Source organism: Bombus terrestris, chromosome 11 (genome assembly GCF_910591885.1).
Source record: "Bombus terrestris chromosome 11, iyBomTerr1.2, whole genome shotgun sequence".
Lineage (NCBI taxonomy): Eukaryota > Metazoa > Arthropoda > Insecta > Hymenoptera > Apidae > Bombus > Bombus terrestris.
This window is the reverse complement of record NC_063279.1, coordinates 17,678,597-17,692,806: the sequence shown is the minus strand read 5'-3', so window position 1 is coordinate 17,692,806 and position 14,210 is coordinate 17,678,597. Positions and strand designations below refer to the sequence as shown.

Genomic DNA, 14,210 nt, shown 5'->3' with positions numbered 1-14,210 from the left:
CCTGGGTAGCGAGAGGGTAGTGTCGGACTCAAACCAACTAAAACCCCACGGTGGTCTTCCTGACGCTTCGCAGAAGTGGCCCGGCTTCTCTTGCGAAATCCTGCCGGAGCACTTCTTCGTCTTCTCCCTATTTGTTGTTAAGGGAGGCGTCCTTGTCTTGACTTGGGCCGCTAGGGGGGGGGGGGAACCCACAAAACTCCTAACGCCTCTTCCCCGTACCGTCTTGCAAGTCCGGGGAGGGCCCAGACCCTCCTCGGCGTGACGGCTCCTTAAACGCACCTAGGACGGTAGTGGTGGTGGTTCCGCAACCCTGCGGCGTGCAAGGTCTCTTGGGTACGGCAGCCTGACAGGATCCTGTCTCTTCTTCCTATCCCGCTCCGCTCGCTCCTTCACGCGCATAACTTGCTCGCAGTAGGAGAGAACAGCGATGAACTCCTGGTGCCCCCTCAGCATCGCCCCGACGACGGCCTCGGGGGCCAAACTCTCGCCGATGACGAGTCGCAAGATACGACGCGGTTCTTCCCACGCTGGACAGAATTCCAGAATGTGCTGCGCCGTGTCTTCCTCTTCCTTGTGTGGCGGCACTCGACAAGCCCAAATACCACCACTCGACACTGACTAGTGTCGGACGACGGCAGCGCAGTGGTTAACGTAAAAGAGAAAAGAATGTAATAATGCATGGCTACGTCGTACCGTCGCGTATCGGTACTCTTGCCTGTACCACCCTACAATTAGAATCCAGCGTTTATTCTGGAAAAAAAATGATGTAAAAAAATATGTAAAAAACCTGGAATTAATAAACAAAGATAAAAAAAAAGCAGTGATTAACGTCTTAGGTTGCGAACGTTCGGATCCTGGGTTCGAATCCCGGCGACCGGATTTTATTTTCACACACCAAAAAACGGAGGAAAAATCAGCAGTAACCAGCAGCGACATCTACAACAGCCCCTAGCGACAATTACTGCGGACGAGGACCAGCAACTACTACAACTATAACGCACGTCCAATATACATACAACTCACTTGCAGTGGTGACAGATGGATGTCGCCTCCCTCCGAATCCTTAGCAGGAACTCGCCGAATACTCCGTGGCCGGTGAGCATTTATTTGCGTCGTCCAAGGAGGTGAGCGGAACTCCGCCTCGGTCCCTCCAAGCAAGCAGCCTCCCAGTTGGGAAGTACGGCCCGAGCGCCTCGATGTGGCCGCACAGCATCATCCTCGAGCAGCCGAGAGCTCCATCGCTCCCAGGTCTCTAGATTCGCCTCCGTCCGGACGTCCTGGGCCGGCCGGCTGGCGATGGACGGCGTAAGCCCGTCCGAGCCCCCCAGGTCCCTTAGGGTTCGTACACCCGTCGGAGCGCAAGGGCCTGTAACTCGTACGGTGGGGACGCCGCCAGCACGGACGCCAACGCGTAGGATATGGTTCGATATCCTCTCACTATGCGGATGGCGATCGTTCTTTGCAACCTCCTCAACAAGAGTAAGCTGCGGCCATTCGCCATCAGATCTCCGTCCATACGGGAGCTCCGTAGAGGATTCTGGACCGGACCACTCCCTCGTAGAGCCGGCGCACTCTCCGACCTCTGCTCTCGCGATGTTTGGCAGCAAACCGCATAAGGTGTTGGCTCTGGGCGGGAAGATAGACGTGGGCAATCTGATCGCCACGGTGACCGCCAAGAACGAGAGCTGGAATAAATTCAGGCAATTCTGCAAGACCGTCATGTGTCACAGGAGGGTGACAGCGAGGGCCTGGGAAGAGGCAAGGAGGAGAACGAGCGAAACAACAACTACGCGGAGCAATGAAGGCAACAACACGAAACAACGAAAAACTGCAGAAGGAGATCAGCCCAGTATTCTGAACTGGCTGAGAAGACGACATGAGCAGTAACTGCCCGAAGAAGTAGATACAACGGGGCACGAAAGGACAACCCTGATGACTGCCGACAGGTTTTACCGGGGTTGTCTGCCCTCAAAGCGGAGGAAGAAGGAGGAGGGGTTTTTAGTGGGTATGGCAACGACATCCGACCGACTCCCACATAACCCAGTGATGCGGGTCACTGGGCATGCGTAATAGCATTTTCCCCTCCCAACGCAAAAAAAAAAAAAAAAAAAAAAGGTGTTGGCTGCGGCTGTCACCCTTGGAACCAGAATCTCGAAATGCGGCCTGAAGGTCCATTGGCTGTCGATGATGAGACCCAGGTAATTCATCTGGCATCTCCCCGGGACTTCTTCCCCGTTGATGTTCACGGACATTCCAGGGGGAAGAGCTCCTCTATAGCGGCGGCCGAACCACATGGCCTCGGACTTGGCCGGCGACACGCTCAAACCGAGCATCTGGTTCAAGATTTCGTACCAGCGGCGTCCCCCGGCCAAGACCAAGGTGTCGTCGGCGTGTAACATACCATGCCCGCCCTCAGGGGCATCGGGCATCGAAGGACCGAGTCGTAGGCCGTGATCCACAGGATGGGTCCCAGTACTGAGCCCTGTGGAACGCCCACGCTCGACCGTCTTCCTCTCTTCTCCGTTCCTACCGGTGTACGCGACCCACCTGTCGCTTAAATACGCTCGAATGACCGAGATACGGCGGCACCTCCAGGTGTTTCAGGGCTTCCACTATCCTGTCCCAGGGGATGGCGTTGAAGGCGTTCGCGACATCCAGGGAAACTGCCAACGCCACCCCGCCTCGGGAAACCATGTCTTCCGCCATGGACCTCACTCGCCTAACCGCGTCCACCGTCGAGCGACCTCGGCGAAAGCCATATACTGGTTGTCATGCCATCCAGGCACTCGCTCTGACATGTGGGCCTCCAGGCGGGTGGCGATTATTCTCTCGAACCTCGTCCAGAATGTCGATTGACTGACTGTCTGCTCTCGTGTTATTATGGAGGAAAGCTCGGCATGGGTGGGTTTTAGGTACGAAGAAAGCGGATTCGTTGCTCACACTTTTCGTTAGGAAAGTGAAAGTAATAAATTGTTAATAAATAAACAATAAGAAATTAAACCTAAATCATTTTATTCTAATAATAAAGTTAATATATTAGGTCTTAAAATTAAAAAAATTATTGATATTAAAAATAATATTATTAAATAATAAAAACGATTAATAAAATATTTATTATTTAAATCTATATATCTGACACTATATAATAAAATTATTGATCTCACTAATATTACTAAAAACGTAAATATTAATAATTTAAATCAAATTATTAAAATTAAATTTATTTTTATTGAATTTAAACTATAAATTACTCATTCACTTATTTATTAATAAAATATAAAAATTATACTTATAATTATTAATATAATTCCAGAAACTATTATTTTTAAAATAATTTAAAATACTTTCTTATATATCATTGAAATCACAATTCAATATTTTTTATTTAAACTATTTAAATAAAAAACTAAATTTAAAATAATAAAATTGAAAGGTAATAAATGTAAAATTAAAGTTAAATAATTTAATAAATTTCTATTTATTATATTTATTCTTAAATAAAAAATGTTTCCAATCTAAATAAATAAATTGAATAAATAAACAATAAAATACTAAACAAACAATAAAACAACAATAAATATTTACATCAATTAATTAACCCCATTAATAAAAAAATCTCACTTCTTATACTTAAAGAAATTTGAGCAGAATTATATACACATATTATAAATCACATTATTGACATTGAAGGTATTAAATAATTATACCTGTTGTTATTTCTCTATTCAGAGGTAGCACCACAATAGTTATTACTATTAGGTCATCCCATCAGTTCGTGTTGACTTTTGTGTATACATTTCATGTATTGATTTATAAACATACGGCGATAAGGGACTAATGCACTTGAAAAATGGGAAGAAGGTTGTACAACGAGAGGGGGATTACATTTTTTCATGAAACTGAAAGTATGTAAACAATCTTAACATATATAACCGCTCGAAAACCTGAACGAACTTATGGGATGACCTAATATATTGTACGGATAAATCTATCACACCGTTCTGAGCCGAAAAACCGTACACGCTTACATGGAATAGGGAAAAAGAGCATCTTAAAAACTATCGATTGAGTCTATCTATTGCATCTAGAACAATCTTCTAGTTACTGTTTTTTTTTTTGTAGCTAGCGCATTCGCACATGGAGGACGAGCGTAACATGGATGACGTAAACTCACGTTGTCATTTTCAACAATGCCTTTATTAATAAAAATAATTCGATTATTAATTTGTATATAAATTATATTAACTAAATAAAATAAACCAGAAGAAACAAATCCATGAGAAATTATTATTAATAATCCTCTTAATAACCCTACTTTTACACCTCTTAATATTCCTATAGATATAATTCCTATATGAATAACCGAAGATATAGCAATAATTAATTTTATATCAAATTGAAATCAACATATTAATCTTAAAATCGATATTCCAAATAAATTAATTACTATTAAATAATATAATAAATTTATAAATATACTTCTAAATATAAAAATTAAACATAATATTCCACGTAACATTCCGTAAAGATATGGATCTTTCTAATTTTAATATAACTGAAGCTAAAATTATTGATCTAAAAAATTAAGCCTCCACATGAGCTTTAATTTATCAACCATGAAATATATATACTGGAATTTTAACTAAAAAAGATATTAATAAATATATAAAATTAAAATTATCTAATTTAATTTCTATAACTCCTAATATGAAAAAAATTACTCTTCTTTTACTTTCCAATAATTTCAAAATTAAATATAATATTGGTAAAGAAAAAAATTAAATATAAAATATTAAATAAAAAGTAGCCAAAACTCGATGTTCACTATATCCTTACTCCATTACTATATAAAAAATTAATAATAATCTAGATTCATACATAAAATAAAATACTAATAAATCTATAGTTATAAAATTTAATAATATTAAAAATATTAATACTAAATTTGAAATTAAACAATTTTTATTAAATTCCTTTAAATTAGAAAAAATTAAACTAAATGCTCAAAATATTATTAAAACTAAATAATTTGAATAATAATTATTTCCTAAACCCCCAATAATATTAATTCACTTAACTCAATTTATATTTGTTAAAAAATAAAATCTTATTAAAAATATCAAATTTCTTAAAATAAAAAAATTAATATATTTTATTATAAATATTAAAATTAATAAAATTAAAATTTCATTCATTATATTAAATTTACAAAATTAATCTTTTGATGTCCAATTCATAATTTATACTTACTAATAAAGATAAACCTAGAACTCCTAGGTTTATCTTTATTAGTAAGTATAAATGAATTGAATAAATTAAATAAAGTAATCTATTGTAACTAATTAATATTAAACAAAATAAAATTATTACAATCAAATATTCCATTCTAATTAAAAAATTTAAAAGATAAATATTATAATTTAATAAAATAATTAATATTATTAAAACCAAATCTAAAATTAAATATTCTGTAATAAACTTAATATTATAAAGCTACAAATTAAAATTTTTAAAATTTAAATAAATAAATAATATCAAATTTCAAAAAAATTTTTTTTATAAAATATCAATAATTCCCAAAATTATTATTTTAATTTAAACTACTTTTGATTATTAAACATTTAAGTATTATAATAATAATAAGAATAAATATGATTTAATTATCATTTACATTTGTTATATAGTTCAAAAAAACATTAATTTTGTAAATTAAATAAAAATGAAAACTTTACTAATTTTAAATTATATTATATTTATAAATTTAAATATTAATTTAATATTAATTTTAAATGATCTTTATTGAAATATTTTTTATTCACCTTTAAAACAATTAATATATTTAATCTCTTATATTATTTTTATAACAATAAATATTTTAATATTAAAACAAAATTTTTCATTAAATTTATTTATTCTATTAATTATTTTTATTAGAGGTTTTTTAATTATATTTTCTTAATTTGTTTGCTTAGTTAATAAAATATAAAAAAAAAGTAATTATTTAAAAATTACATTTTTAAATCTATTTATTATATTTATCATAATTTTTCAAATTAAACAAGCTAAAATAATATTTAAAACCTAATTATTTTATTTTAATAATATTAATTAATATTAATCATAATACTATTTATTATAACAAAAATTTGGTATATTAAAAATAAAAATCTCCGAACAAAAAAAATGAAAAGAATAATTTCAATAGTTTATAAAATTCATATATTTAATTTACCTTTATCATTTATTAATCTACCTACCCCAATTAATATTAATTATATATGAAATTTTGGATCAATTCTTGGAATATTTTTAATAATTCAAATTATTTCAGGATTATTCTTACCAATACACTATTATCCTAATATTAATATTGCATTTTTTAGAATTTCAAATATTATAAAAGATATAAATTCAGGATGATTAATTCGATTAATTCATATAAATGGAGCCTCATTCTATTTTCGTATTATATATATACACATTGCACGAAATATATTTTATTATACGATGCCCATTGGTATGACCAACGTTAATGAATGAGAATAAATGTAGGAAGCCTTCTACCAATGTGGTTTATGGGTGACATTGTTCACGAGAAAAACCCGCTTTTATCGTAATTTGTAAGCACAATAAACCTATTAATGATTGTTCTAAGGACCATTTATAAAACAAAACACCTACAGGATTAGAGATTCCTTCAATTGAAAAGGATTACTTTAAGATGATTAACTTCAAAATGTTTCCGTTTTATGGTGGGTTCTTAGGTTTATTGAGGGTCCGATTAATGGCACGTGGGCCTTTGGCGGCCAGACTTCAAAGGATGGCGTGCGGACTACCACGCGACATAACAATTACATTGTTTAACACTAAATCTATTGACATAATCACCTATACTTAATTCCATTATGACCGGTCAAATGATCGGTCTTAAAATAACTTATATGTTTTTTAATATAGAATGAAGACAATAGCCAGTTTGATAATACAAAAATATAGTTTGTTTTATTTAGAAATAACTAATATATATTTTATTCTTTTCCACCGCGCTCTTTACGATTTTCAATTCATATTTTTTATATTTTAGACAGATTTTGTTAGTTTAATGTTATTGTATTAAGAAACTCATTACGATACAATAATATTGTATTCACTTCTCTTCTTATTGTTTGTTTTCTGAGAAGAATATACTATAAAGAATAAACTATAGGAAAAGTCGTGAAGTTAAATAGCGATACAATAATATTGTATGTAAGAAATTCTGAATGAAATTAAAAAAGAAAAAAATAAAGTAGGTTTAGTGTTAAACGCTTCCCTTTCATCGTAGTTTTACCGCTTTTGCTTATCTCGTCTCCTTTCTCATTGAAAGTAATGGTCACTTCCGCCTGTTGCATTTTTTGTACAGATAATATGGAGTTTCTGGATTATAAAGAAAATCCTCCAGAATACCTTCAATACTCATGTTACTGATGACATGGATTTTTCTTTCCTTCGTTACTGTTATAAAAACCACCTTTTCTCGCTAGGAAAATTTTTCTCAACAAATTCAACTTCTTTGTTCAGATTCAAATTCTTGAAAATGAATCTTTCTTTATTATTGAGACGATCCGATGGTGCAAAGTACAAGAGAAAAGCGAGCTTATTGTTGATATTAGATTGATAATCTGCAGTCGTGAAAACAAAGTCAGACGTGTTGTCTTCTGCTGTTATTGGTTGAGTTGTTTGAACTTTTTGAACGTTACGTCGAAGGCTTCTTCTATTGTAGAAACAATTTCCTATTTTGTAAACTTTTCTCTCGCATTGATGACGCTTTGTAATTGATGCATTCTTCTTGGATTTGCAGAACTGCTTTTGTTTTATACGATTGTTTTTAAATAACTAGAAAATAATCAAAATTATTTTCTGTAGAATTTTATGTATCTACATGCTCAGCTTGAAGAAGTTTTACGCTTATACAACTGCTCCCGTTTTTTAATTTTACTTCAAGATGCGAAAGTTTCGTTTTAACGAAAGCCGAAGTTAAATTCTCGTCAAATAAAGTTTCATTAAAGACACGTGAATTATTATATCAAGATGTGACACGAGTCAACAGTAAACGTGACGTTTTGTGTTTGTTCCAACTTGTCAAAAATTATTCAATGTTTCGACGCTTAGTTTTAATCCCAACAATTTCTTTCGTAGAGCAGATTGAGAGTGGCAAAACTTTTTCTTCCCTGCATAATACTCAAACTGTTCAAAATTCCCATTGCAGTACTTGCAGCTTTTGCGAAGCCGAGGAAAGAATCGATCGCTTTGATCACATCAATCTTATTCTCTAAAGCACATTCTTAATTTCCACACGCTGTATCTATCACTATCAAGAGGTCTTATATTCCTCTCCACTTTAAAACCTTCCATTGTCACTTGTATTTCATAAAATATATAATTACTCCAATTTAATCATACGAAATTATTACAAAAAGGAATACAAAGTTAGTAAACTAGATAACTTAGTTCGCTCCTCATCGAGGAACACACGTTGCGTGCTCGATTTTCTTCACAAATTCACTGCAACTGACCAAACGGACGAAGAAAAGAAATGACTCGTACTAGGCAAATAGTTGCAGCTGTGTTGTTCTTTCACTCATGTCCAAATATATTCATAACAGAACTTTTAGAATATACAGGCTGAAGTTCTTGCAATGATTCATCGCGTACACGCACACTCGTATTCCCAACGGTAATCCAACATTCAGAATCAAAACAGCATTTTCAACATTACATTTCTGTGATTTTCAATTTATGAATTTGTTCGATGTGACTTTTGAACAATTCAATTACTAGAGATACTCGATATATTACTATATGGGAAGGTTCGATTTTGCACTTAGCCAACCGAATAGGGAGATTTCCCCTCTGTGAAGAACATCGTTGCGTAACCGAACGGAGAGATCTCCGTTTTTGACTTTGACAACGCCTCTTTTTTTTTTTTTTATCAGTTATCGTTTACCTGGAATTGTTAATTGCGCCACTTTCTCTGCTTTTATAAAGCATAGTGTATAATAAAATACACCAATTTAGTGGTGTTAAAATTAATTAAGAAGTTACACCATCAGTTATTTCTAAATAAAGTTATAATTGAACGATATCACACTGTAAAAAAATATTAAAACGCATAATGAATTTTTAATTTCACGTTCAAGTCGTGTTATGTATCTTTAGTCATCTTTAATGTTTTTAATTTTACCTATATTTTTTTATACTTTTAATTTGATATTTTGTATAAACGATATGTGAAATTGTTAAACAAGATCATTACCACAAAATATAATTGACCATTTAAGTAATTTTTTAGACTTCTTTGTTTTTTAAGTAGTAAACATTGGTCTTCGATACTTGGAAAAATGCGCGGTGGACAGCGTATAGTTCGCTGTGGCACGCGCGGTTGGCTAAGTATTAATACGTTAGGGAATTAGGCGATCGAGTTTCATCTTTGCATAGAGCGACCAAAACACCATAGTAAAACTGTAAAATTGTCCTCCGTTGAACCGAAACGAAGGGAAAATGCGTCGTTTAACGACGAGATAGATCGTAAGTTGTAACGTTTTCATCAGCACATAAATAGACTTAATCAAACGGTGATCGTGCGATAGCTGTTCGAGACGCAACGATATCTCCGTAAATGTATTTCACGGAACACCGAAATCGTATATAGGTATATACAATATCGCGGAAAATCTTAGGTGATTTATAATAGCAATCTCATAAACTACATTTTTAGGAAATATTTTCATAGAATGTTGATAAAAATATTTAATTATCGCCTTTGTGACATTACCCGTGTTCATAATTCGTCCTGATTTATATATTTGAAAAATAGTTTCACGGGGTTCTAGAAATTTTATTAATTTGCCAACTAAAAGACGAATTCTTATATTGTATATAATATAACTAATTAGAATAAAGAAATTGTTATAGGAAGAATGTCAAACGAATATTTTTATTTGGCAAATCTAAGACTTCTGCGCGGTACTAAACGTGCAAAACAACTAAGTTTAGAAATAGGTCGCGCTTCGTTTTGTACGTTGATACGTGAAGATATGTGCTTTGTTGTATTGTTTGTATAAATCTAGGTTGAGATTAGGTACGTTACTATTTCTTGTAGATATATGTTAGAATCAGAAAATTAAAGCGCATTGCACGCGTCACAACAATGCGAGTATACCATAACGAATACGGAGAAATTTGCTTCCCTGTTTCTTTCTTCACTTTTTTTTCTTTTTTTTTTTCTTTTTTTTAATCTAACGAAAAGATCAGTTTTATAACACAAATAAGCACAGCAGTAATTTTGTGACGAATTATTCTTTAAAGTTACTTCACTTCCTTAACTTTGCCTGCTTTCACATTTACCACGATAGATCGGATCAATCTTGATACAAATCGCAATTTAATTTTAAACATTAATGCGCGACCAATACGTTGTACAACCAATGAGTGGCGAGAATCATACACGTAAATTTTTTTAACTTATCAATAAATGTAGGTGATTGATAGTAACATTTTTCTTTTTTAATATGATTAACAATCGACGATAGGATGAAACTTAATGGATTTTATTGAGTCGCGAAATTCAAACGGCATTTCATACATACCATTAATATAATGTTTAATTTTCATATTTCTGTGATATCTATAAAATATGCTTTAGTGCACAAAATATTGAAGACATATTCATATAATATTAAAAAGAGATTAAATATGTATATTTATATATTTCGTTATATAAATGTAAATATGCATATTTATTCAATTTTAAAAAGCAGGTATTTTTTCTGAGTTATTACGAGGAATATCTATTTTATATTACGAATAAAATATTTTTTTCGAAAAAACCAGAAATATTTATTTTATATTAAAAGTAAAATATTTCGCTTTTCAAACATTCAGTGAATTATATTTGTATCTTCCATTTCGTTAACAATATTGTGTTTTATTTAAAAAAAATTAATTATTAAAAAAATAAAAAGCTTTTATTGATTTTAGTTCATATATTCCCCGGTCATCAAAATTGCAATAAAAACAAGTAACTTGATAATTGAAACTGTTCAAACACTTTTTAAAACACTTCTAACATGTTTTTGTTGCTTATCAAGTCGTTCTTTGGACATTTTTCTCCTTGCTATCTGACGATTTCCCTGCTACTTCACTTTCATCTGAATCGAGAATCTCAATTTCATCCTTGTTTTGAGGTAATTCGTTTTCATTCTCTTCGCAGTTTGTGCCAGAGCACTCTTCACTTATACTTATTATTTTCTCAATATGTTATCTCCTCTTCTAGACATATTCTGATGCACATAGAAGGGTTATTATTTGTCAAAATAGTGAAAAGTTGCATTTCACAATAATATTACTGATACCCAAAATTTTCTTCTATATATGCAAAAACATAAAATTACCAACAGTCAAAGACGAAATCGGCGGGTATGCAGAAAAATAGAAGGGAAGAAGGCCAATACATCTAGCTGCTAGATGTAAACAACTAGCTGCTGAAGCGAGAAAAACTCTCATAGAAAGAAGACTAAAAAGAAAATATCCCATTGATCACGCTAAAAAAATAAAATGCTTAAACTCCGAGATGGTATCTCTGTGAGAGTAGCCATCCACATGTTATTTAGCAATTAAACTAGAAAAATATCACAGAATGTCTAGCTGGACAAATTGTAAAGGAAAAAAAAAAAAAAAAAACACGTAAGATTTGAGATATTGGGTTCGAAGTATCGCCGCTGAATTGTTTATGTCTACTTCTGACGATCACTTTTTCAAAAAATTAACATTCGTCACGTTTATATTCATTACATTAAATTTATTAATGTTTTGATAAGCGAAGTCAATCTACTAGCATTAATGTTTACTTTACGATTGTGTCAAGTCGACGCGTATTCGTAGAGATAGCTATACCAATTATTATTTAATTCAAAATTTAGAAGCTTCGAAGAAAATGAATTGTCAAGTTATGTGTATTATTATACATAATTATTATGTATTATTATGTATTATATATATATTTACATACATATTATATGTATATATAGTATAATAAGTATAATATATCATATTATATGTATATATATTACATATATAATATATAATATTATATATTATATTATTATATATTATTATAATATATTATAAGTATATAATATATATGTATGTAGTATTATAAGTATATAGTATATTATATATATGTATATATATTATAAGTATATAATACATATGTATATAGTAGTTATAAGTATACAGTATATAATATATATACATTTATATTATATACTATATACTATATACTATATAGTATAGTATATAGTATATAGTATATATACTATATACGTATACCAAAATTTTTATCTAATATATTCTTGTTACGTTTCGCTATTTAAATTTTGAAATTGTTTTACTTAGAAAATTTCAAACAATATAGTAGTCGCTGCCACCAGAAACAGTCTAAGGACTGTTTCAATTAGATATTTATCGTTAGATTAAGTAGCGTTAATTAGAGTTTAAGGCCACTGATCAACAATCTCCACGTTTCGGCTAACCTGCTATGTGCAGGAATACTAGCACGGGAGAGGATTGTTTGGAATAAACAATTATATTATAAACAATTATTATTGGCAGAATTAATAACGGATTATATTAATTATTAATATTATTAATTATTAATATTAATCAAAAGTTGACTCACCTGATGTTGGCCTCCGCTGATGAATGGGCAGGCCGCTGGGGTGATTCCGGTTTTACAAAGATTGACACTTCTATAATATTCTGAGTTTTAAATCTTTATTTAACTTGAGCAGCGTAAACGACAGTGTGTCCGGACGTGTTTAACAATTCGAAATTCTAACAAAAAAACTTGAGCCAGCTATTGTTTTAATTCTAACTGACAAACGGAGCCAACTAATAATAATTATTCAATAATTCACATGAATTCGAACTGACTAATAACAATTATTTTATAACAATTATCTCCTAATTCTAACTGAAACGTACTGATAACAATTATTCTCTGATTCTGTTAAATTCGAACTGATTAATAACAATTATTCTCAAATTCGAACTGACTAATAACAATTATATCTCGTAATTCCCAAATTCGAACTGGAACGAACAATTATTCTCCAATTCTAACTTAAATTTGAATTGAATCAACTGAAACGAACTGATATCAGACTCACTCAAATTCAATTGAACGACTAATAACAATTATCTGCTTATTCTACAGAAACGAACCGATTCAACTAATATCAATTATTCCGATTAGTCTCTTATTCTAACTGAACCGCTAACAATTTCTTTATTCTAACTGATAACGATTACTCTTCTTTATTTTCGCCAAATTCTCCCGAACCGCTAACAATTACTCTTCTTTATTCTCTTATTCAACTGAACCGCTAACAATTACTCTATTCTAACTGATAACGATTATAGTATAGTATATAGTATATAGTATATATATACTATATACTATACTATATACTATACTATACGATTATAGTATAGTATATAGTATATATATAGTATATAGTATATATATTGTTATCAGTTAGAATGGAGTAATTGTTAGCGGTTCAGATGAATAGAAGAGAATAAAGAAGAGTAATTGTTAGCGGTTCAGTTGAATAGAAGAGAATAAAGAAGAGTAATTGTTAGCGGTTCGGGAGAATTTGGCGAAAATAAAGAAGAATAATCGTTATCAATTAGATAATATAGTTATATAGTTATATAGTATATAGTATATATATACTATATACTATACTATAATCGTTATCAGTTAGAATAGAGTAATTGTTAGCGGTTCAGTTGAATAAGAGAATAAAGAAGAGTAATTGTATGGGTATATATACTATACTATATACTATATAATATATACTATATACTTATAACTACTATATACATATGTATTATATACTTATAATATACTTATAAGTATAAGTATATTAAGTATATACTTATATTATATATACATATATATAATACATATATAATAGATATGTAGTATATAATATATATGTATATATATTATATACTATATACTTATAACTACTATATACATATATATTATATAATTATAATATATTATATACATATAATATAATAATATAATATAATATATATACATTATATCATAACGTGAAAATTCATTTTCTTCGAAGCTTTTAAATTTTGAATTAAATAAT

General features: G+C 31.5%; 1 protein-coding gene and 1 long non-coding RNA gene across 4 annotated transcripts in view; both read left to right on the top strand.

Annotated features, from left to right (window-relative positions):
* LOC100646310 (transducin beta-like protein 2) overlaps positions 1-14,210 on the top strand; it is a 65,921-nt gene that overhangs the window by 15,511 nt on the left and 36,200 nt on the right. The gene's annotated exons all lie outside the window — the stretch shown is intronic.
* Positions 836-4,273, top strand: LOC125386027. The gene is made up of 3 exons (XR_007225844.1): positions 836-1,617; positions 2,116-2,912; positions 4,123-4,273. It is a non-coding gene; the product is annotated as an uncharacterized LOC125386027 (long non-coding RNA).